General features: G+C 52.5%; 1 protein-coding gene and 1 long non-coding RNA gene across 2 annotated transcripts in view; both read right to left on the reverse strand.

The window, feature by feature from the left end:
• The window catches only part of LOC147736905 (uncharacterized), a 102,543-nt gene extending 86,744 nt beyond the window's left edge, over window positions 1-15,799 (reverse strand). Inside the window, exon 1 of the long non-coding RNA XR_015307590.1 lies at window positions 15,669-15,799. This is a non-coding gene — a long non-coding RNA (uncharacterized LOC147736905). The remainder of the gene's footprint in view (window positions 1-15,668) is intronic.
• The window catches only part of LOC147736904 (uncharacterized), a 271,087-nt gene that overhangs the window by 88,400 nt on the left and 156,388 nt on the right, over window positions 1-26,299 (reverse strand). The gene's annotated exons all lie outside the window — the stretch shown is intronic.

Here is a 26,299-nt window from a genome sequence, read left to right on the forward strand (position 1 = left end):
CCTTGTATCCATCATCGTAACCTAAGAATTGCATATAAAGTCTCGTTAACCTTCAACCTTGTGTGGTGTCCGTCTGTGGGGGGGAAGTTACTTATCTGTACAGTCGTTGGAGACGGCTCTCCCTGGAGACCTCTCCCCGTAACCTCGGCCGACCCTCCCGGTCCGTCTAACACAGGGTGTGTCAGGGTGAGTGGGTGAGGGTAAGGGTGTGGGTGTGTGAGGGTGAGGGGTCCGTGGGTGAGGGGTGTGAGGGTGAGTGAGGGTGTGTGAGGATGAGTGGGTGAGGGGGTGAAATGGCCTTGGTACTGTGTGAAGCAACATCTAGGTCCCTTTGGCTGTATGCCTGTATGAAAAAAAATAACACCTCAAATGGCTGGGCTCCGCGGTTGCAATGGACTGTGCTTACGACACAATTCAATAAGCACTGGCAAAGGCAGTGAAGAAAGTTTGAGCTATTGGCATTGTAAATGACACTTTTTTATGTGTTTGTTTTGAAAACATACATTAATAGCATTGTCATTTACAATGCCAATAGCTTTTCCTTTTGCAAATGTGACACCTATTGCATTTGTAGTGCAATATGTGTTGAGAGTGAGTGAGTGGGAGAGTCAGTGAGTAAGTGGGAGAGTCAGTGAGAGAGTGGGAGAGTCAGTGAGTGAGTGAGTGGGAGAGTCAGTGCTCTGTGTGCTTTCATATTGCAGTGACTCAGTCATTTAGTATGGAAATGCAATTCCTGGTACAGGAATTGTGATATTAAGTTGAGTGTTGCATTGTGGGTTGAATGCTTTATGGCATATGTCTTGATTTTAAATTCTGGGTTCTGTAAACTAAGGCCGAGGGTAAACACATTTTCATTGTCTTTTTAGGACGTTGTTTAAGTTGTAAACATTTACAATAAAAATATTGATGAGAAAACAGTGCTTGGCAGGGATGCGAGTTAGTTACTTGTCTAGTTTGCAAGGGTGTGTGGGAGTGCAGAGGGGAAAAAGGAGTATGTGTGCGTGTTAAAACGATCTATAAGGGTGGAATGTATACAATTGATTGAATCCCCTAGTGGCAGGATGAAAGAAACTTGGGAGGAAAAATCTACAAACTGAGGTCTACATTTTTCTGCCCATTCAATCCTCCAAGGAGGTGTCAGTGGCATTCCTCAGGAATAATGTCACCCTCCCTGCTAGCACGGTATAATCAAGGCACTCGTTTTATACACTACCCGGAGCTGCAGTGTATGTATGATGTCAGGTATCCACTCCAGTAACCGAACTATAGGTCTGTAACGAGAAACGAGAAACGAGAAACTTACAACATCAATACAAGTTTAAAATAAGGAATACAAGACGGCTGAACCCTGATGGACTCCTTATGTTGAAAATGTACCAGTGGTGGCCGTTTTTGCCCACAGTGAGTAGTGTCTGTGTCCCAGCAAGGATGCCAAACCATCTTCATGCTGCCTATATGCCTATATGGATGTCGTTATTCCCGATAGCGTCCAAAAGAATGAAGTGAGGTTTTTGCAAAGGTAGTAAAATGCATGCTGCCTACTCCCAAGATGGTTTACGGAGTGCCAAAGACTGGCACGACCTTTGACCTTTTGAAGCCAGATCCTACTCTGGTAAGCGGCCACGTTACGCAACGATCATAATAGATACGTATGCCTGGGCTGAGGCGCAAGATAATAGGAACACAAACTGCAGGGGCGTCTGCGCATGCGCGGTCCATCCGCAAGCGTCCTTTCGAGTATCACTAGACAATATTTTGAGTGTGAAACAAACCAGGCCGGAACCGCACTCAAGCGACCTAATGTCCAATTCCTGCAGACGCTTTCCCCTCCACTGATCGAGCCCCAGGCATATAAGTAATAATCCTATAACTTCTGATGCCAGCCCGTAATTAAAGTAACGGCTATCCCGCAGCCCCCTTGGTCAAACCATTACACGGTTTATAGCCTGCTTGTCACTATCACCGAAAGGGATACGCAGCTCAAGGCAAACCAAAGCTGGTTGCAGCATTAAAATGGCCTCCGCATCCAGGCAGCTGGTTGCTGACGTCAGCCTTCAGACAGCGGAGCAACGTTCGTGAAAACATTTCAGACTGCTATCGTGTTTTAAAGTAAGATTTTCATCCCAGCAAGGCTGGTAAAGTAGACGTTTTCTCATACATGACGACTAGAAAATACAAAGGGCGCGGGCCCCACTCTAGCCCTCTGAAAGACATCCAGCAACGCTCAGCAAAGGCCTAACTAAGAGAGAGAGAGAGAGACAAACAAGACGGAGGGCATTGCTGTGGGGAGGGGGGAGGAGAAATGCGACACGGCCGCACTTCACACAGCAGGCCGGCCGTGAAAGCCTTTGATGCCGCAGGGGGTGGAGCGGCACCAAGCTGGGCAACAGATGGCTGACAATTTGATGCTGTGCATTGACCTAAAAGCGCACAGGCATGGCACCAAATCGCCAGTTAGTTAAAGTCTGTTTAAAGCCCTATAGTCTCGCTTTTCTCAATGCGCATGCGCATTGATAGGTCACGAGACCTAAAAACGGAGAGCGGGTACTTTTATTTATCAGTTCGGTGTCACTCTGTAAACATGGCAGAGGCTGATCCTGTGCATGGGGCATCCTTTCATCGGGTATAATATGTAAATATAGGGGGCGCCAGGAACCTACAGGCGGCGAGGGGGATGGAAGTGAAATGCAGATGTGTGGAGTGAGAATGTGTCTAGGCGCTTTGTATGGACGGATCGCGCTGCGGGATCTCGGAATCTGTGTTAAAATAATGTCTGCTGTCTGAGTGTGTTGGTGTCAGGTGGTGTGAGCCGCAAAAGTAATAGGAATCCGAAGGGTTTCTGGTTTTTTCAGAGGTGCAAACATAATGTGAAAAATATCCCTGTAATCATTATAGATAAACACATACAGCGTATGGAATCGCAAATAATGTTATAACTAAAACAAATTGTATGTGATTTATAAAGTAAACAAAACAAACATGATGGTGGTGCAAAGAGGAATAACTTGAGAGAGAAGCAATGGCGTTTCTTGGGCAGTGCACCCCTATCTGTGGCTTCCAGAGGCCCCGTAGTCCCAGGAGTGGACCCCTCTCTATGGCTTCCAGAGGCCCCATAGTCCCAGGAGTGTATCCCTCTCTGTGGCTTCCAGCGGCCCCCATAGTCACAGGCTCTGCTCCTAAACAGGGCACTGCAGACGAGGACTCGGAGACATGTGGACAGAGCGTGTGCTCGCAACGCGCCTGGGCGCTGTCCTGCAGCGCTGCTGCCCACGCTCCACTGGGCGGCCATCCTGTCTCCTGAGTGGTGCCCAGTGGCACGGATGGCACATTGCACTATGGGCTGAGCCGTCCACACGGTGCCTGGTCGCTCTTTCTGCACAGTGCAGGCTTCAGAGCTGAGCTGCCCGTCCTGGTCTGCTTCTAAGCCTGTACAGATGATGATAGGTGTACACAGGCGCACTGTGCACGTGGTACTGATTGCTGTGGCTTCTGGAGCAGGTCTCCTGGGGGTATGGGGGGGGAGGGGGGGAGTCAACCCCCTGTACAGAAGGAAGAGGAGACTGGGTAAGACCAGGCCCCCTCCTCCACCTCCCAGTTGACCCCCCCCCCCCCCACCCCCCGCTCAAAACTGCCCCCTGGCAGGTGGTCTGGAAGGGCCCCACCGCCGCAGGCACTCCAGGTGCCAACATCTGCATGAAGGGCTCGGTGAAATGGCCCCTGAGCGCGGGTGTCATAGTCCTGGGGGTGGAGCAGTGTTAGAAGTGGGCGGGATCGGAAGGGCACGGCGTGCACCTACTTAAAAAAAATTATGTTAGTCCGCTCCCCTACTTCTTGGTTTTAAAAAAGCGAACCAGCGCTGCAGGAATAGCCCTACTTTAAAATGACAACTTTATTTTTCTGCCTGAGTGGTGGAGCGTGCACATCGAGGAAGGCCCCTGCAGTGCCCCGACCTCCTCCCCTTCCCCTCTGTGTCTAAGGGGCCTTCAAAGTGACTCTGAAAGGGTCATCAGTCCAGCATAGCGCGAAGACGGCTGCCTCTGATGGCCCTGCTGCACCGTGAGCCCGGGATTCACACCTCATTTTGTGAGGACTCTGCCTGCCCCCCCACTGTGACCATTGGTCACATCAGGATACTTCGATGTCTAAGAGACTGACGGACGCCACCAGGGACAGAGAACAGATGGTGGCACCCATGCTAACAGAATGTTAAAGACAAGAATGGATTGATACCATGGTGGTGCCACCGTTTGTTAAGCACAGCACATTCTCATGATATTGTCCCAATGCGCAGGGGTTTATCAGTCCGGGCGACAGGCACATGGGGCTGCGCGGTGAAGAACAGGATAAGCGGCCCGTTCCTCTGCAAGCAACAATGCAAGGAGGGGTGAATGAGATGGCAGGAGAGGGCTGTAAAAAACAAAACAAGCATTTACAATGCAACGGTTTCGCCTTTGTAAAAGTTAGAACTATTGGCATTGTAAATGACAAATTTTTTATTTATGTGTTGGTTTTGAAAACAGATAAATTAATGGCATTGTCATTTACAATGCCAATAGCTTAATCTCTCGTAAATGGACGATGGTTACAAAAATTCTTGAAAAGTGCTCTATAGAATCAGGAGGAGTCGGGGAGGGATAATGAATAGAGATAGAGCCAGGAAGGAAAAACAAATTAAACCAGGGTGTCCTGGGACAGCAATTGGGTACCTGCTGGCACTGGGGCAGAGAAGTCCGTGCGGGGAGGGCGGGAGCAGGAAACCATGAGTCTGGACCTGCGGTGAAAGGAATAGGGGTAGGTAGGGTTCAGGAAGGCACACCTTCCTGCACAAAAACAACCCATGGAGGCGTTTTCTTCTTTCTATGTATGCAGTGCACATAAAAAGAGGAAAAAACTATGACAAATAAACAGATTTTTCCTTGTTAGGCCTGACCTGGGAAAGTGTATAGTTTTGACACATTCCCAGATCCTTACAAATCTGGGAACGAGTCAAAATTCTTGGGTGTTGCGTGAAAACACCCACTGCAGCGCCCATGGAACGTCTCCCTGATGCTGCATAGGGCAACGCAGCAACTTGCGCTGCAATTCCTTCCATCAACCATATCTACAAGGTCACGAAAAGCTTTGCAAAACAGATTTGCATGGCTCGTAGATATTGGTCTGCACTCAGCGCCGCCGGAGCATCATGAAAAGAGGCGCACTGGTGGCGCAAATGGCTTGTACATAAGTCCCTTTTTTGTGTCACTCCTTTGACCACGCCCCCACACTCACTCACGCCGCCCCTACTGCGCTCAGCATTAGAGTTCACATACTTTTTAATGCAGTTCGCCCAGAGGGTAAACCTTAGGGAAACAGGGGGCAGAAAGAGACATAGGTGAAGAACAGACAGACAGACGGCAGAGAAATAGTGAGGCAAAAGCAGGCACTTGGATGGCAGAGATAGAGACTAAGATACATGCAGGTTAACAGATGCAGAGCAAGGCACTGGGGAACAACATGGCACACCGAGAATGGAGACACACAGTGGGCCACACGGTAAGGAAATGGGGACACAGGAAAACGAAGGTGGAAAGGAGGTGGCAGTGTACAAGGATGGCAGAGAAAGACAATGTGCGAAGTGCAGGTACATTGTGGGACGCACCAGGGACGTGGGTAAATTCAGGTACATTGAGTATAGACAGACAGACAGACAGACAGAAGGAGGAGGGGAAAGGAAGTTGGGCAGACGCAGGGATGAAAAGACAAGCAAACAGGTGGTAGAGAAATATAGACAGTGACATGCAGGCAGTCGGAGGGCACACAGACACTGAAGCAAATGCAGGGAAGACTGCAGCGAGCAGATTCAGACACACTGAAAACCGAGGCTGACAGACACTACATCATATACGTTAAAGAACATGCAAATCCGGGAGAGACACGGGGGTAACTGTAGGCAGAGGTGGTATCCCCGGAAGGGAATGCTGGAGCTGGATAGAAGACCAGCAGGGGGCAGAGCAAGGCACTAACTAGGGTGCGCGAGGCAAAGCATGGGCAGCATGAAAAGTGGCGCACTGGTGGCGCAAATGGCTTGTACATAAGTCCCTTTTTTGTGTCACTCCTTTGACCACGCCCCCACACTCACTCACGCCGCCCCTACTGCGCTCAGCATTAGAGTTCACATACTTTTTAATGCAGTTCGCCCAGAGGGTAAACCTTAGGGAAACAGGGGGCAGAAAGAGACATAGGTGAAGAACAGACAGACAGCCGGCAGAGAAATAGTGAGGCAAAAGCAGGCACTTGGATGGCAGAGATAGAGACTAAGATACATGCAGGTTAACAGATGCAGAGCAAGGCACTGGGGAATAACATGGCACACCGAGAATGGAGACACACAGTGGGCCACACGGTAAGGAAATGGGGACACAGGAAAACGAAGGTGGAAAGGAGGTGGCAGTGTACAAGGATGGCAGAGAAAGACAATGTGCGAAGTGCAGGTACATTGTGGGACGCACCAGGGACGTGGGTAAATTCAGGTACATTGAGTATAGACAGACAGACAGAAGGAGGAGGGGAAAGGAAGTTGGGCAGACGCAGGGATGAAAAGACAAGCAAACAGGTGGTAGAGAAATATAGACAGTGACATGCAGGCAGTCGGAGGGCACACAGACACTGAAGCAAATGCAGGGAAGACTGCAGCGAGCATAGTCACATCAGGGCCACATGAACCCCCGCCCCACATGCCCAAACCCGCAAATAACACAAAGACACAAGTATTAGGTTTGGGTAAAAATTGCTGCAGGTTTATTACATACAACATATGTAATGACGGTGGGTTAGCTTACGGGCGATCCTAGGGCAGGCCGCATTCTCGCCACCTGCCCGCCTGTTGAGCCAAACAACACAGTGGCGAACCACCCAACTGTTGTACAATTACCATAATTATAATGACACGCCCATTGCGGGGCGTGACTAGGCAAACCCCCGGTTGCGCAGGCCCACAACCGCCCGAAGGACTACTGGGGCGCCGACACGGATTCCTGCACCTCCCATGAGGTTACAGGTTAGGCTCTGAGGTTATGCTCTGGCACCCCTATGTGCCCGCTGACGTCCAGCGTTTGCACCTCTCTTCTTCCGGATCGCCCAGTAACTCCGCCTGCAACGAAAAAGAAACATATTAAAAGCTCCCCCCGGAGCCCCCTCAAGCCGACACTCTGGGTTCGAGGAAGGGCGGGAAAAGAGTGTCCCAACATGGAACTGCGACGTCCGGGGCGGCAAAGAGGCCTTCCCCAGCAGGGCAGAGGTCTGATGTACTCCAGACGGCTCCTCCCCACCGCCCCGGACGTGCATCACTACCAGTCTCCACCAACCAGGGGAGACTGCCTCAGGAGAGTAACTAACGCGTCATGCGGGGGCGGGACAGCCCTCCGTGACTAGGAGCCCGCCCTCCTGATGGCCACTGCGTGGCCTCGGGCAGGCGCATAGTCACATCAGGGCCACATGAACCCCCGCCCCACATGCCCAAACCCGCAAATAACACAAAGACACAAGTATTAGGTTTGGGTAAAAATTGCTGCAGGTTTATTACATACAACATATGTAATGACGGTGGGTTAGCTTACGGGCGATCCTAGGGCAGGCCGCATTCTCGCCACCTGCCCGCCTGTTGAGCCAAACAACACAGTGGCGAACCACCCAACTGTTGTACAATTACCATAATTATAATGACACGCCCATTGCGGGGCGTGACTAGGCAAACCCCCGGTTGCGCAGGCCCACAACCGCCCGAAGGACTACTGGGGCGCCGACACGGATTCCTGCACCTCCCATGAGGTTACAGGTTAGGCTCTGAGGTTATGCTCTGGCACCCCTATGTGCCCGCTGACGTCCAGCGTTTGCACCTCTCTTCTTCCGGATCGCCCAGTAACTCCGCCACAGCCCGTGAGGTGGTTCCCGCTGCCGCACGGGCCCCCCACCAAAATTACTGCTCTTTACCTGCAACCTACACCTAGAATTGCTACCTCCAGACAGAGGAGGAACAAGGCAACGCCCTTAGGCGTGGGGTGCCACCATCAGGCACCAATAAACCTGTCCTACAACCCCTCAGGGAAGCAAAGGGATAGGAAGGGGCCCCTACTACAGGGCCCTAGGTAACATGAAATAGGCTGTCCAGCGCAAGCCGCTGGGACACCAACATATCCCTTCCCCCTGAACGTCAGGAAAATGCGCCAAGGAGTCACTGATACATCAGAATCACTGTCTTCATAATCCAGCAGGGAGAGGAAGTGTGCTTACTGACACGAGGGGATAGGAGGGCACCGAACATACTATAGAACTTGGACGAGTCCCAGTTAAGCGATAATCCGGGACCACAGGCCAAACAGCCGGCATCCCCTGCCCTCTTAGGTTTTTTGGCTGGAAGCGGCTTCAGACATAGTACAGCTAGATAGCTAGACTGAAGGCCGACTACGACCACTACCCGGGGACCGCAGCGCCTGCAACAGAGAAGCCCCTCGGCTGACCTGCGCAGGGGCATGCATGGAAAGAATGCCAGCCACTCCGACACCAATAGCCATATCCACCCGGGAACAATCCCTCTACCCCAATACGGAAGACTATCCCAGGCAAGCGATCAGGTGATGGGAAGGGCCCCCCGCAGAGAATCCCTCCCGAAGAAACAGGCTACAGAAGTCTATTGCAGTACTCAAATGCATATATTGGAGTGACTAGCGAAGTGGTCTTGCAAGAGACAAACTGAAAACCACGGGGACAGCCGAAAACACTTGCCCCCCCTAGGTAATGCATTAATTCCTAAATAAGGCAGGAGAACCAAAGGAAGGGGGAGGAAAGACTATGACGTAAGACCCTACCACTCATGGGAGAGCAACACATGTGCCGTTATCAAGGGTGCACAGGTAGAATTTCTCCGTTTAAAGTGGTTGCCATTATTGCAGTGCTCTATGTACCTGTGTTGATACTCTTTGTTGCACACCACACCACTTCTCTTACCGCACTGTTTGCTATTTTTCACGTGCTTATCTTAACACTTGCACCGGTGCAAACATAGCCTACGTAACATTTGTTCTTGTACTTGGGTGTCTGATGTGCACTGCGCGCTAAACCTATTGCACCCCGCACAGGGTGGCAAGTTTGCCGACGAGCCTGGCACAATCACTTGTGCTGCACCCCCTTGGCCTGCCCAAAATAATAGGGGGGGTACTATCAACTCCTAGAGTTCTAAGCATATATATGATTACCCTAGTTAGTCATTCAACACATGTAGATCCATTCAGAATTCTCAGGTGTAACTCAATACTTAGCCTGGGCTGTCAAACAATTAAAACCCCAGTATTTCAAATAACAGCAAGCCTCCTGTTTAACTTACTGGAGAAAATACGAGGATCCATACATAGCTGACAACGTCTGGGAATATGTAGGTGGCATATCCAGTCTTTTTGTTTATGACGTGACATTCGAATGTCTATGTCCAGCACTTCACCGCATGTTAGAAAGGACTAAAAGAGATCGGCCGTTGTGCCTAACTATTAGGATGAAGACCTCTTTGAGGTAAATGGGGTCAAGGTAACGTAAGTGCTTTGAAAAAAAAACAATACATAAAAGATACTGGATTTTGTTTGGAGAATACCTGCGCGACAGATACATGGCAGAACTATCAAACTAAAGTAGTCGTGCGCTGCCCAGACGACAGGTTACCTACGTAACATGGGCCGAAGTGCAGCACCATCTATAGCTGTGTTTTGCCTTGTTTACTTTGAGCATGCATCGCAAGGTTTGGGTGCGTGGTGCCTGTCTAATAGGGCAATGAGTGTGACATAGGCACTGTTAAGAGGAAGAATATGGGCCCCAGGAAGGAGATAGGGTGATGAAATTGCAGCCATGATCACTAGAGTAATGTCACTTTGCCCTGAAATACAAGCCCCTACCGTGGACTAGAAGGAGCCACATTGAAGGGTAAACTTCCCCCGGCTCCGGGGTTCCATCCAAGGAGTACAGATGGGGTAAAAGACCGCCCCCACCCCATATACACAGCCAGTTGCCTGCTCTCTGGCTTGGGCCACCACAAAAGTGCGCACTAGACCCTTAAAACCCCCCACCATCTGCACATAATATACTTTTGCAGCATGCCTACCGGACCCTTTTCCACTTGTAACGACCCACAAGCTAACACGCAGAGTAACTCAGGGAAACTGGTCTTGTCAAACTGGTCTGGTCATAGAAGAACCGGAGTAGGGTCTTATACATAGTTTCTTGTCCAGCCTACAGCTAAAATATTAACATGCCAGTTCTATCACATGCTAAGCTGATGACCCACGCCATTGCTGATAACCAGTAATGCTGGCCTATAGCTAGATGAGGGAGTACCAGGGCTACACAAGGGTAAAGTTATAAGCTATAGTATTAAGGTGTAGAGGAACCCGAACATATCCGACATGATGACCCGTGTCCCTACCACCTCCAGACTTTACAAGGGGCAAATCAGTCATCGAGCATCTATTTCTTAGCCCGAATGAGCTGCGCACTTCACTTCTCTCTTAGAACCCCACTACCTGCGCATAGTACACTCATGCAGCGTGCATACCAGATCTTTCCTCCCGTAAGGGGCCCTAAACACACTCCTGAAGTATTACCAGGGAAGCAGGTCTGTACATAGCCCGACACCGCGGCCCAAGCTGGTGGACTTTGGAATAGTGGGTGCAGGGTATCCGAATCCTCAAGTGACTGTACAGAGCGCCCAGTTTGGCAGAGTCTGCCACCACCTGTGGTGGAAAGTGCCCCGCCACCCTACACTGGGATGGGAGGAACCATCGAACAAATAAATACATTTGCACCTCAGCCTGCGCCTGCACTGCCACTGAAATACCTGAAGAAGAAGGTCCTAAGCAGACTCCAACTATAAATTACTCTAGAGGTGATGCAACAGCTGGAAGGAAACACAGGCCTACTTCTCAAGCTGGGCAGGAAGCCAGCCATGCATACTGATGGACACCAAAGCATATATACATGAAGGAGCGCTGAGCCTACCATACCTATCGGTGGCCCCAAGCACTTTGAAACGGGGATTAGCTGGTGTGTAGTACAAAAGGTGAGGATACCGAACAGGATTAGATTACCCATTTCAAGATTGACACTATGCTACAGCCGCGAAAACTTGCTGCAAGAATATGATGCTAAAGACCAGCCTATATGTGGTAAAATCGGAAGACTTTAGTAATGGTATGCAAGAGAGCCGTGCTAGTGCACTTCTAAGTCGCTGGCTCGAAAAAGGAGGATATAACTAATACTCTGTAAAGCTGGAGGGTATGACAATATGCGGGAAACATAGTTTTGCCTATCTCAGTCTAGTTCATTGCGCTATTTGGGTGGCTACAGGATAGTACATAGAGACGTAAAAGTAATAGACTATTAGATATACAAGCAGGGATCGAAGCAAGGATCGCTTTCAAAATAAGACCATACTGAACCAGTCGTACCTTCCATCGCAGACAGAGAGAACTGTTCTGCTAAACCTGATGACGCTGGAAATCCCATATTTATCCTGGATAATATGGTCGCGGGCATGCCAATTGCCACCTAATGGCTCACATTGTGGTGTAATGGACAGAAAACTCATAGCAAGATACAGTGGGGCAGGCTGAAGCACATCAACATCAAATTCCCACAAGCAGTGTACCCGAACAGGAGCAGATTGGCGTGCCTGAGGCCGAGTAGCAGAGTGTTACAGAGGCCTTTACTAAAGAACATGATGTTTCCGCGGCTATCTCTGGCGACTTCGCTCGGTCATTCTTAACTACAGTGAAAAGCAGATTGGTTCGAAGTAGCTGACCCAGTAACTAACAAACAAAATGGCACGGGGAGGGATTACCAGGCGTGCCGAAGTGCCACGTGGTCCATAAACGGCTTCTGCCAAACCCAGGGTAGAACAGGGGACCCCTAGCAGTACAGTTCAGCGGCCTCCGAGGGGCGCTGCATCCATATCTGCAAGAGCACGGCGACGTCCTCACTCCTGCCACGCAGCATATGGAGCGAAAACATGCTTATATAAGTTTGGTACCAAACTTAGTTTACAATCAAGTTTTACAACATGCATGAGCTACCCAGCCTTTTATCCTTGTAGTGTCGATAACGCGATCACCTGTTTTAGTTGATTAATACTTTATGCGCTGAAAAGAGGCATGGTCCAAATTTAACACAGTGCCATTGTGCAGAGCCACTCAGTGATTCATCTTTTTTTTTTTTTTTTGCCTATATGCTTTAAAACTACGCACCAAAACAGTTCATAAAAGCACAAAGCGTATTATTGCACAAGTACTGAGCGTGCGTACCTTAAACGGCAAAAAAAAAAACGTAAGCTATTCATTTCTCCACCAAGCCATTTACTGTAAAATGTTGTGGAGGCCACTACGTGTGTGTGAGAGTATTGATGAAATATCCTGTTTTGCTGATCACCCCTGTTAATAGTCAGAGCTTCATAATAAGTCCATGTCTGGGTAAAATACTATCAGCACATTTCTTGAACATATATGGAGAAGTAAACTTTTGAGTTGGCCAGCAGCGCTGAAAATACAACGCATGAGCAGCCCGGACCACCCCGAAGGACACCGGAGGCCGCGAAGAACTCCTCGGAGAGATCCGGGATGTGGGCCGATAACAACAATGCTAACGATGCCACATTCCACGTCCAAGGCCAGGAACGCTCCACAATCGGGAGATCGAAAACTACACCCACGGGAGCCTGACGTGGCAGGCGGATAGAAAATTGAAAGAGAAAGGCAACCGGACCAGACAGGCAAGATACTGTGGCGGGAGCTCGCAGCTACAAATGTTCGCTGGGAGAAATGCGTGAGTCGCATGTGCACAATACTGACCTGGGCAATTGAAACATCTGCGCAGAGCAGAAGTAGCCTGAAAAGAGCAGATTCTCCTAGTTATCGTCCCCCGATGGGACGCTTGCCGCAAGAAGATGTCCACAAAACACTTGTGTGGATCAGAGCCGCTTAGAACCCGGCCAGAACTGTTCGTCTAAGCTAGAAAACCGAAACCAATACACCGGGACGGCCCAGCACTTATTGGGATATCGAACGAGACTTAGAGCACGATAAACGTGTGAAGCAGACTAGACCCCTGTAGGAATGCTCCCGCCCCCACTAGCACCCTCCGAGCCCGCAGTCGACCGACTTCCGTATTACAGGCTCGGTGTGCGGCCAGCAGGCGACGTTAGGTGAGCTGAGCAACATGCCCAGCGGGAGGGGGGGGCAGCTAACACCGGACCAGGGTAAGACACGGCTCGCGCCCCAAAAGTGCAAACAGCGCCGCACTGAAAAATTCCAAGACAATGCACCAACTGCAGAATAAACCTGGGCCAACGGGAGTGCTAAGGACCATCGATCTTAAGCTAACGCCAAATACGCAGAAGCATAGATGAAATGAATTGCGCCGAGAACTATACATTGAACTCAAACTATTGCTACAATACCAAAATGCAAGCACCTTACCCCTGTACCACCAGGAAGCCACCCCATGCCCCCCAACACCTAGTGCCACTAACAATTCGCGTGGATGCTACGCGCAAACCCGACGAGGCCTGCGACGGACCACCCAAGCAGGGTATAAGAAGCACCCCGCAAAACCGCACCCCATAGCACGATGAATGGCACTGTGCCGCTTACACATACTCAACACACACTGGCACTGCTATGGGGGGGGGGGGGGGGGGTACTAGGGCGTGCGCGCCAGGGATGGGCCTGGCAACAGATCTGCAAACCAAGAGTGCATTTGTAGAAGACACGCCACACCAACACGCGACGCTTGAGAGGTAGAAAACACCCATGCCCCTCGGCGGAGGGGGCAAGACTGCCAACTAATAATATGGGGGCAAGGTCTAAGGAAACAAAGGCCACCTGATAATAAGGTGGACGTCCCGGGACAAGCCAGGCTCGGCGGGAGCGCAGCCGCGGTAATTTGTGCGAAGTGGGCATGAGTGGAGCTCCGCAACTCACACAGTCCCTGCTGCACTTTAAACACACTAAAGAAAACCCTTACGCCGTATGAGGCACCGTCGGGAATCGCACCACGATTCGTGGTAAGCACCACGTTAACATCGCGCACCGTGAACCACACATGGGTTCACCGAGAAATGCCCCCGGAGCAGGAGCCCACAAATTAAAACCACAGATCAGCTAAATAGGCGAGGGATACAAGTCTATCCCGCTTTAATAGAACTTTACCATGCATGGAAATCACACCTCACTCGCAAAACTAGCATGTTGCAGCCTAGAACTAATGGCAGCCCTGAATGTGAGATCACTCCGCCGAGTGTCTCACGCCACCCGGGTGCATGATCGTGAATTAAAATGGCGACAAGCAGCTAGGAAGAGGCCACCGTCCAGCCATCGGACGTGGACCAGGCGACACAAAACCAGCCAGACCCTGCCTGACCGGAGTATGCGGAGGGAGGAATAAACACAGCAGACCAAGGCCATACCTCCGGGGACACACCGGCAGACTCAGGAATGAATCTTATATCCGCCTCCCCAGACGCACCCATACATAACCACGTAATCTCAGGCGCGAAGCCCCGGCACAAGCGCCTCGCATGTACTCACAAAATTGAGACGCTGGGGGCAGGCCACAGGACCGTGGAGGGAGACAACCAAAACAAACACCGCGGGGCAAAGCAACAAGCAGACGCTTCACATCCCTACTCACCGTAAGCAACGCAACAGTAGCACGTCGGAATATCATATCGACGCAACACCGGACCACAGGACGGCGACCCGAGGAGACGGAAAGAGTGTCCCGACGTGAACAAAAGAGTGTCCCAACATGGAACTGCGACGTCCGGGGCGGCAAAGAGGCCTTCCCCAGCAGGGCAGAGGTCTGATGTACTCCAGACGGCTCCTCCCCACCGCCCCGAACGTGCATCACTACCAGTCTCCACCAACCAGGGGAGACTGCCTCAGGAGAGGAACTAACGCGTCATGCGGGGGCGGGACAGCCCTCCGTGACTAGGAGCCCGCCCTCCTGATGGCCACTGCGTGGCCTCGGGCAGGCGCAGATTCAGACACACTGAAAACCGAGGCTGACAGACACTACATCATATACGTTAAAGAACATGCAAATCCGGGAGAGACACGGGGGTAACTGTAGGCAGAGGTGGTATCCCCGGAAGGGAATGCTGGAGCTGGATAGAAGACCAGCAGGGGGCAGAGCAAGGCACTAACTAGGGTGCGCGAGGCAAAGCATGGGCAGCAGCAGACACTACTACGGCACGAGAACAGTGACGCAGACACAGGCCCACGCGCAGGTGTGGTGGATACCAGATCTTCAGACAGACACAATGATGGAAGAAGTGTTAGAGACAGGCACTGTGGCCAGTCAGAGCAGACAGGGATAAGTGACAGTCCCTGGAGACATGCGAGGATGCGCGGGGCGCTGACAGGACCGCCCCACGCTCTCCTCCAGTTCATGCAGAGCTTCCCTCTCAGCTCCACTGCCCATCTTCTTCCTCACACACCCTTAGCACACAGCAGCAGCCGCCCCCTCCTTATCGTCCTCACACTGAGACTTGCTCCTCTACTCTCCCCTCCTGTGGCAGACCAGGACTCCCTCCTTCCTCCTCTGCCCCCCACACGGGCGGCCCCCCTCCCTCTCCTCCCTCCAGAGCCCCCTCCTACCTCGGTGTTGTGCTCCAGCAGGGCCTTCTGCAGCAGCTCCTGCTCCCGGGACTCCAGCTGCTCCAGGATGAGTCCCAGCTCCATCCTGGGCTGAGGGTCGGGGGTCCTCGGGTGGAGGGCGGGGGCGGGGCTGGTCGGGGAGCGCGGGGCTGAGCTCAGCTCATGCACTGACAGCGCGTGACATCAGAGGGGGCGGGGCTCGCGGGGAGGGTGACGACCTGCGGGAGGCGGGGCTGTTCAGAGGCTGCGCCCGAGGTCAGCTCATGCACTGACAGCGCGTGACGTCAGAGGGGGCGGGGCTCACAGAGAGCGGGGAGGGCGACGACCTGCGGGAGGCGGAGCAGGGAGCGCGGGGCTGTCAGAGGCTGCGGCCCGAGCTCAGCTCATGCACTGACAGCGTGTGACGTCAGAGGGGGCGGGGCTCACAGAGAGCGGAGAGGGCGACGACCTGCGGAGGCGGAGCAGGGAGCGCGGGGCTGTTTAGAGGCTGTGCCCGAGCTCAGCCCCTTCACTGACAGCGCGTGACATCAGAGGGGGCGGAGGCGGGACGTAAGGGCGGGAACGGGGCGGGGCTCACAGAGAGCAGAGAGGGCGTCGACCTGCGGGAGGCGGAGCAGGAGTTTATTCTAGAGTATTCTACAACAAGAGGGAGGAAAAAGACTGGTATTCAACCGGTTGCAATGTGCTTCATCGGCCTTAGAATTCAGATACATATTTCTCATGTAAATACAAGGGATGGATAACGATTCAGTGGTGACGATAAGAGCTGACTGTAGCAAAAGAGCGGAAAGCAGGTAAAAGTGGGTAAGAAAAAAATGTGCTCCTTTATTCTCTTCAAATGGAGGTCGAAACCGTTATTTAGAAAGCAACGGTCGCGAAACCCACACAAACATTCTCAACATTCTAAGCTCTACCAAGTGGCAGCGGGGAAAGGGTGTTGGAGGTATAGTGCTTAATTTATAATAATAAACAAGCATTTACAATGCAACGGTCTCGCCTTTGCAAAAGTTAGAGCTATTGGCATTGTAATTGACAACATTTTTATTTATGTGTTGATTTTGAAAATAGATAAATAAATGGCATTGTCATTTACAATGCCAATAGCTTAATCTCTCGCAAATGCGAGACCTATTGCATTTGCACCCACACAGAGCAACACACAGAGCCACATGCACCCACACACAGACAGAACCACACACACACACAGAACCACACACACAGACAGAACCACACACACAGACAGAACCACACACACATACACAGAACCATACACACAGACAGAACCACACACACCCAGAACCCCACACATACAGACAGAACCCCCCACACACACACAGACGGAACCCCCCCACACACACAGAACCCCCCACACACACAGACAGAACCCCCCCCACACACAGACAGAACCCCACACACATTCAAAGCAGGTTTCAAGTTGTCACTTTACTGCATCTCTAACCACGACGACATGACCTCACTTTCTAGAGACAAAAAGGATTTGGGGATCAACTAAATGGGAGGCCGATGGACAAATATAAGCGGTAGAACTGCATTCTTCAAAAAAATGAAAATTGGACTATAATAACAAGACTTGAACCTGTTTCTCCAGCTATAAAGTTGGCAGCTTTGAGAGAGGGAAGGAGGGCGGAGGAGAAGAGACTGCTGGAGTGATAGCATGAGACGAGAGCGGAGGTACGAATGGCTGATGTCAGCAGCAAAGAGTTAAAGAGAGAAGCCGGCTTCAAGAGGGAATGGATGCAACAAGCTCTGAAGACTGAAGAGGAGAGAGGTAAGAAGGGCAGAGGAGTAGAGACTGCTGTAGTGATAGCATGAGACGAGAGTGGAGGTATGAGAGGCTGATGACAGCAGCGGGACGTTAAGGAGAGAAGCCGGCTTCAAGAGGAAATGGAAGCAACAAGCTCTGAAGACTGAAAGGGAGAGAGGGAAGAAGGGCAGAGGAGAAGAGACAGCATGAGCCGAGAGCGGAGGTACGAATGGTTGATGTCAGCAGCCAGGAGTTAAGGAGAGAAGCCGGCTTCAAGAGGGAATGGAAGCAACAAGCTCTGAAGACTGAAGGGGAGAGAGGGAATAAAGGCGGAGGAGAAAAGACTGCTCGACAGACAAACACTAGACAGAAACTAGACAAACACCAGCAAACAAGCTTTGGCAAAACCAATAGGTCTGGACTTGATGGCTGTTTTTTTTTTAACAGATTTACGGAAGAAGATTTTCTGACCAAAGCCCCTCTAAGTGGATAGAGTATGAGGGAAATGTTTAGAGAAAACAAATATCTTAAAGGCCAGACCGAACAAAAAAAAAAACAGTAGACTGGTTATACGGCTAAATCTGCCTGAAAGGCCAGATCTCAAAACAAAAAACACTAAGGTGAGGTAGGACCCGGTGGAATATTTAAAGATCAAGCTCTGGACACAGCCCCCACAGATACAGAGCAACAAAGGAGTACCAGAGGGTTATTCAAAACCATCTATGCAGATATGTTTTGTTCAGACGGAGAGAGACCAAGATGTAAAAAGATCTCTTCCACTGAACAACCATAGTATGGTTTACCACTCCTCGGAACTGGTGAGTGGTCAAGTGTGGTGTAACTGGGGGAGTGCAGTGCAAAAAAAGTTTTTACGTGAAAACATAATAAACATAAAGAAGTGTGTTTAAAATTGGATGAGGGAGCATAGAACAGTCTTTATTCGGATGATGCTCACTCCGCCAGTGTTAAAAATTTGTTAAAGACAGTTTGAAAAATGCGCTGTCTAGAGGTGGAACTAGGTCGACATGTTTCAGCAACAAGTGGACGCGGTTGTCCTTGCTTTCTTCAGGACCTTTACAACAAATAAATGCTACTGCATACATAAAATAAATAATAAGTGACACCTAAAAGACAAGTATGACAGACAAGTACAGAGATCACCTGCAGTATCCAGGTGAAGCGTCTTGTCCTTAACTTACAGCTTATGTCGTTTAATAAAAGGTCAGAACAAGAAAGGGTCACACGTCAGACAGACTGACTTCATACAACCAACCTCACATATAAGCTAGGTCTAATAAATATAGACCTTAGACTAAGTCAAACTGGTAGTGCTGACTATAAACCCTCATGGAAGTAGTGTAATTAGTATACCATGTCTGGATATATAGTTTATATACCAAATATAAGGAAGCACAGCTTACCATAGCTTGTACGGAGTGAAGACCTCACCCCACCTGGCAGTGGCTCAGGAGTAGAGTGAAGCACCGCTCTATAGAACATGAACAAAATAAGTGAAAGCATATTTTTCCAAAGTGTACAGAAACCTGCATCTTAAAGAAGCCTTCAATAGACTAAACGTGAACAAGAGGTTTAAAAAAGGGATGTGCAGAGTCGTAAAATACAACTCCACATCGGACTTAGGAGTCTCTCGAGGGTAGTTAACAGATTTAGCATATTACCGAATATCCCCGAAAATGTGATTCATGTATCCGTAACAAGATACATACTAGTTGTTAAACTGAAGTCTATGGCTTAATATCTTATTCGCAAACGCAGAGTAAGACTGGCAGCCTTACCTAACCGTCGGTACTTCCTCGCCGGCGTCTGAACCGACTGGGGAGGCACCGAACGGTCGATATGTGTCTCAATAAGAGCTGAATCCTGATTGGCCAGAGCGGACACGTGACTGACTCATCGCGCCCTGTGATATGCTGGGTAACACTCCGCCTTGCACCCTTCTCTAGCTTGCACCCTTCTCCCCTCTGCCTTGCACCCTTCTTGCCCTCCCCCTTGCACCCTTCTCCCCCTTGAACCTTTCTCCCCCTCCCCTTTGTACCCTACTCCACCTTGCACCCTTTTCTACCTTGCACCATTCTCCCCTCTACCTTGCACCATTCTCCCCTCTGCCTTGCACCATTCTCCCCTATGCCTTGCACCCTTCTCCCCTACCCCTTGCACTCTTCTCCCCCTCCCCCTTGCACCCTTCTCCTCTCTGCCTTGCACCCTTCTCTAGCTTGCACCCTTCTCCCCTCTGCCTTGCACCCTTCTCCCCTCTGCCTTACACCCTTCTTGCCCTCCCCCTTGCACCCTTCTCCACCTTGAACCTTTCTCCCCCTCCCCCTTGTACCCTACTCCACCTTGCACCCTTTTCTACCTTGCACCATTCTCCCATCTGCCTTGCACCCTTCTCCCCTCTGCCTTGCACACTTCTACTCTGCCTTGCACCCTTCTCCCCTCTGCCTTGCACCCTTCTCCTCTTTGCCTTGCACCCTTCTCCTCTCTGCCTTGCTCCCTTCTCCCCTCTGCCTTGCACACTTCTCCTCTCTGCCTTGCACCCTTCTCCCCTCTGCCTTGCACCCTTCTCCTCTTTGCCTTGCACCATTCTCCTCTCTGCCTTGCACCCTTCTCCTCTTTGCCTTGCACCCTTCTCCTCTCTGCCTTGCTCCCTTCTCCTCTCTGCCAGGCACCCTTCTCCTCTCTTCCTTGCACCCTTCTCCTCTCTGCCTTGCAACCTTCTCCTCTCTGCCTTGAACCCTTCTCCCCTCTGCCTTGCACCCTTCTCCACCTCTGCCTTGCACCCTTCTCCTCTCTACCTTGAACCCTTCTCCTCTCTGCCTTGCACCCTTCTCCTCTTTGCCTTGCACCCTTTCCTCTCTGCCTGGCACCCTTCTCCTCTTTGCCTTGCACCCTTCTCCTCTCTGCCTTGCACCCTTCTCCTCTCTGCCTTGAAACCTTCTCCTCTCTGCCTTGAAACATTCTCCTCTCTGCCTGGCACCCTTCTCCTCTCTGCCTTGAACTCTTTTCCCCTCTGCATTGCACCCTTCTCCACTCTGCCTTGCGCCCTTCTCGCCCTCTGCCTTGCACCCTTCTCCCCTCTGCCTTGCACCCTTCTCCCCCCTGCCTTGCACCCTTCTCTCCCTCTGCCTTGCACCCTTCTCCTCTCTGCCTTGCACCCTTCTACCCCTCCCCCTTGTACCCTTCTCCACCTCCGCCTTGCACACTTTTCTACCTTGCACCATTCTCCCCTCTGCCTTTCACCCTTCTCTCTGCCATGCACCCTTTTCCACCTCTCCGTTGCACCCTTCCCCCCTTTCGACTTGCACCCTTCTCTCCCTTGCACCGATGGGCGGCCGCAGAAATGTTTCTGGGGGTACATTTTTAACTTCATCACCATCTCCCTTGCACCCTTCTTCCCTCGGCCTTGCACCCTTCTCCCCTTCTGACTTGCATCCTTCTCTACCTTGCACCCATGGGCAGCCGCAGAAATGTTTCTGTGGGCACATGTTTAACTTCATCACCATCCCCCCTGCACCTTTCTCCCCTTGGCCTTGCACCCTTCTCCCCTCGACCTTGCACCCTTCTCCCCTCTGCTTTGTACCCTTCCTTCCTCAGCCTTGCACCATTCTCCCCTATGCCTTGCACCCTTCTCCCCTCCCCCTCCCACTCTTCTCCCTCTCCGCCTTGCACCCTTCTCTAGCTTGCACCCTTCTCCCCTCTGCCTTGCACCCTTCTTGCCCTCCCCCTTGCACCCTTCTCCCCTTGAACCTTTCTCCCCCTCCCCCTTGTACCCTACTCCACCTTGCACCCTTTTCTACCTTGCACCCTTCTCCCCTCTGCCTTGCACCCTTCTCCCCTCTGCCTTGCACCCTTCTCCCCTCCCCCTTGCACACTTCTCCCTCTCCGCCTTGCACCCTTCTCTAGCTTGCACCCTTCTCTCTCTGCCTTGCACCCTTCTTGCCCTCCCACTTGCACCCTTCTCCCCTTGAACCTTTCTCCCCAACCCCCTTGTACCCTACTCGACCTTGCACCCTTTCCTACCTTGCACCCTTCTCCCCTCTGCCTTGCACCATTCTCCCCTCTGCCTTGCACCCTTCTCCCCTCTGCCTTGCACACTTCTCCTCTCTGCCTTGCACCCTTCTCCTCTCTGCCTTGCACCCTTCTCCTCTCTGCCTTGCACCCTTCTCCTCTCTGCCTTGAAACCTTCTCCTCTCTGCCTTGAAACCTTCTCCTCTCTGCCTGGCACCCTTCTCCTCTCTGCCTTGAACCCTTCTCCCCTCTGCATTGCACCCTTCTCCTCCCTGCCTTGCACCCTTCTCCCCTCTACCTTGCACCCTTCTCCCCCCTGCCTTGCACCCTTACCCCCTCCCCCTTGCACCCTTCTCCCCCTCTGACTTGCACCCTTCTCCTCTCTGCCTTGCACCCTTCTCTCTGCCATGCACCCTTTTCCACCTATCCGTAGCACCCTTCCCCCCTTTTGACTTGCACCCTTCTCTACCTTGCACCCATGGGCGGCCGCAGAAATGTTTCTGGGGGGTACATTTTTAACTTCATCACCATCCCCCTTGCACCCTTTTTCCCTCGGCCTTGCACCCTTCTCCCCTCTGCCTTTCACCCTTCTCCCCTCTGCCTTGCACCCTTCTCCCCTTCTGACTTGCACCCTTCTCTACCTTGCACCCATGGGCGTCTGCAGATATGTTTCCGCGAGGCACATATTTAACTTCATCACCATCCCCCCTGCACCTTTCTCCCCTTGGCCTTGCACCCTTCTCCCCTCGACCTTGCAACCTTCTCCCCTCTGCTATGTACCCTTCCCCCCTCAGCTTTGCACCCTTCTCCCCTCGGCCTTGCGCCCTTCTCGCCCTCTGCCTTGCACCCTTCTCCCCTCTGCCTTGCACCCTTCTCCCCCCTGCCTTGCACCCTTCTCCCCCTCCCCCTTGCACTCTTCTCCCCCTCTGACTTGCACCCTTCTCCCCTCTGCCTTGCACCCTTCTCGCCCTCTACCTTGCACCCTTCTCACCCTCTGCCTTGCACCCTTCTCCTCTCTGCCTTGCACCCTGCTACCCCTCCCCCTTGTACCCTTCTCCACCTCCGCCTTGCACACTTTTCTACCTTGCACGATTCTCCCCTCTGCCTTTCACCCTTCTCTCTGCCATGCACCCTTTTCCACCACTCCGTTGCACCCTTCCCCCTTTCGACTTGCACCCTTCTCTACCTTGCACCGATGGGCGGCCGCAGAAATGTTTCTGGGGGTACATTTTTAACTTCATCACCATCCCCCTTGCACCCTTCTTCCCTCGGCCTTGCACCCTTCTCCCCTCTGCCTTGCACCCTTCTCCCCTCTGCCTTGCACCCTTCTCCGCTTCTGACTTGCATCCTTCTCTACCTTGCACCCATGGGCGTCTGCAGATATGTTTCCGCGAGGCACATGTTTAACTTCATCACCATTCCCCCTGTATCTTTCTCCCCTTGGCCTTGCACCCTTCTCCCCCCGACCTTGCACCCTTCTCCCCTCTGCCTTGCACCCTTCTCCCCTCTGCCTTGCACCCTTCTCCCCTCTGCCTTGCACCCTTCTCCCCTCCCCCTTGCACACTTCTCCCTCTCCGCCTTGCACCCTTCTCTAGCTTGCACCCTACTCCCCTCTGCCTTGCACCCTTCTTGCCCTCCCCCTTGCACCCTTTTCCCCTTGAACATTTCTCCCCCTCCCCCTTGTACCCTACTCCACCTTGTACCCTTTTCTACCTTGCACCCTTCTCCCTTCTGCCTTGCACCATTCTCCCCTCTGCCTTGCACACTTCTCCTCTCTGCCTTGCACCCTTCTCCTCTTTGCCTTGCACCCTTCTCCTCTCTGCCTTGCACCCTTCTCCTCTCTGCCTTGAAACCTTCTCCTCTCTGCCTGGCACCCTTCTCCTCTCTGCCTTGAACCCTTCTCCAATATGCATTGCACCCTTCTCCTCCCTGCCTTGCACCCTTCTCCCCTCTGCCTTGCACCCTTCTCCCCTCTGCCTTGCACCCTTATCCCCCTCCACTTGCACCCTTCTCCCCCTCTGACTTGCACCCTTCTCCTCTCTGCCTTGCACCCTTCTCCTCTCTCCCTTGTACCCTTCTCCACCTCCGCCTTGCACACTTTTCTACCTTGCACCATTCTCCCCTCTGCCTTGTACTATTCTCCCCTCTGCCTTTCACCCTTCTCTCTGCCATGCACCCTTTTCCACTTATCCGTTGCACCCTTCCCCCTTTTTAACTTGCACCCTTCTCTACCTTGCACCCATGGGCGGCCGCAGAAATGTTTCTGGGGGTACATTTTTAACTTCATCACCTTCCCCCTAGTACCCTTCTTCCCTCTGCCTCGCACCCTTCTCCCCTCTGCCTTGCACCTTTCTCCCCTCTGCCTTGCACCCTTCTCCCCTTCTGACTTGCACCCTTCTCTACCTTGCACCCATGGATGTCTGCAGATATGTTTCCGCGAGGCACATATTTAACTTCATCACCATCCCCCCTGCACCTTTCTCCCCTTGGCCTTGCACCCTTCTCCCCTCGACCTTGCAACCTTCTCCCCTCTGCTATGTACCCTTCCCCCCTCAGCTTTGCACCCTTCTCTCCTCGGCCTTGCACCCTTCTACCCTCTGCCTTGCACCCTTCTCCCCTCTGTCTTGCACCCTTCTCCCCTATGCCTAGCACCCTTCTCCCCCTCCCCTTGCATCCTACTCCCCCTCCGACCTGCACCTTCTCCCCTCTGCCATGCACCCTTCTCGTCCTCTGCCTTGCACCCTTCTCGCCCTCTACCTTGCACCCTCCTCCTCTCTGCCTTGCACCCTTCTCCCCCTCCCCCTTGTACCCTTCTCCACCTCCGGCTTGCACACTTTTCTACCTTGCACCATTCTCCCCTCTGTCTTGCACCATTCTCCCCCCTACCTTTCACCCTTCTCCTCTCTGCCTTGCACCCTCCTCCCCCTCCCTGTTGCACCCTTCTCCCCCTCCGACTTGCACCCTTCTCGACCATGCACCCTTCTCCCCTCTGCCTTGCACCATCTCGCCCTCTGCCTTGCACCCTTCTCCCCTCTGCCTTGCACCATTCTCGCCCTCTGCCTTGCACCCTTCTCCCCTCTGCCTTGCTCCCTTCTCCTCTCTGCCTTGCACCCTTCTCCCTTCTGCCTTGCACCCTTCTCCCTTCTGCCTTACACCCTTCTCCCCTCTGCCTTGCTCCCTTCTCCTCTCTGCCTTGCACCTTTCACCTCGCTGCCTTGCACCCTTCTCCCCTCTGACTTGCACCCTTCTCCTCTCTGCCTTGCACCCTTCTCGCCCTCCCCCGTGCACCCTTCTCTCCCTCCCCCTTGCACCTTTCTCCCCCTCCTCCTTGCACCCTTCTCCCCTCCCCCTTGTACCCTTCTCCACCTCTGCCTTGCACCCTTCTTCCCCTCCCCCGTGCACCCTTCTCCACCTCTGCCTTGCGCCCTTTCTACCTTGCACCATTCTCTCCTCTGCCACCATTCTCTCCCTGCCTTACACCCTTATCCTCTTTGCCTTGCACCCTTCTCTCCTCTGCCTTGCACCCTTCTCCCCTCTGCCTTGCACCCTTCTCCCCTCCGCCTTGCACCCTTCTCCCCCTCTGCCTTGCACCCTTCTCTACCTTGCACCCTTCTCCCCTCTGCCTTGCACCCTTCTCCCCTCCGCCCGGAACCCTTCTCCCCTCTGCCTTGCACCTTTCTCCCCCTCCGCCTTGCACCCTTCTCTACCTTGCACCCTCCTCCCCTCTGCCTTGCACCCTTCTCCCCCTCTGCCTTGCACCCTTCTCTACCTTGCACCCTTCTCCCCTCTGCCTTGCACCTTTCTCCACTCTGCCTTGCACCCTTCTCCCCTCCGCCTTGCACCCTTCTCCCCCTCCGCCTTGCACCCTTCTCTACCTTGCACCCTGCTCCCCTCTGCCTTGAACCCTTCTCCTCTCTGCCTTACACCCTTCTCCTCTCTACCTTGCACCCCTCTAACCTCTGCCTTGCACCCTTCTCCCCCTCCGCCTTGCACCCTTCTCTACCTTGCACCCTTATCCCCACTGCCTTGCACCCTTCTCCCCCTCCGCCTTGCACCCTTCTCTACCTTGCACCCTCCTCCCCTCTGCCTTGCACCCTTCTTCCCCTCTGCCTTGCACCCTTCTCTACCTTGCACCCTTCTCCCCTCTGCCTTGCATCCTTCTCCCCCTCTGCCTTGCACCCTTCTCTACCTTGCACCCTTCTCCCCTCTGCCTTGCACCCTTGTCCTCTCTTCCTTGCACCCTTCTCCTCTCTGCCTTGCACCCTTCCACCTTCTGCCTTGCACCCTTCTCGGCCACCCCCTAGCACCCTTCCCTGCCACCTGGAACAATGGCACCATTTCAAAACCATAATGGACTATGGCCGGCCCTGACTGGGCCCACACCGGGCACACTGGCGATCCAGGGGGGGCACGTGCACCCCCTTGCCCCCCTCTGCGGACACCAATGCTTTGCGCCACCGGTACGTCACTTTTTTCCATGTTAAAAGTGACGCACCGGCGGCGTAAGGACTTGATAAATAAGGCCCTGTATCCTTCCGCACGGTATACATTGTAGTAAATATGCAGGTTGGAAATCCTTCAGCTAAAGCGCGTTCTCTCTCAGACCCTTGAAAATAAAGGGTCTGAAGCTCTGTAGAGGCGCAGACAGCAGTGGGAATAGGATCCTTCAGATTGTGTTAATGACCGACGTTTGCTTATTTCCATTAATACTTGAGTATTTTTTGACGTGAGAAAAATATAAGGCAACATGCAATGCCATGCTAAGGTGAATAAGCAAACATGTGACATGATGATGTGAAATATTTAGGAAAAGTACTTACACAATGTTAAAAATGCCCGA

This window comes from Lissotriton vulgaris, chromosome 1_2, assembly GCF_964263255.1.
Source record: "Lissotriton vulgaris chromosome 1_2, aLisVul1.2, whole genome shotgun sequence".
In the NCBI taxonomy this organism is placed as follows: Eukaryota; Metazoa; Chordata; class Amphibia; order Caudata; family Salamandridae; genus Lissotriton; species Lissotriton vulgaris.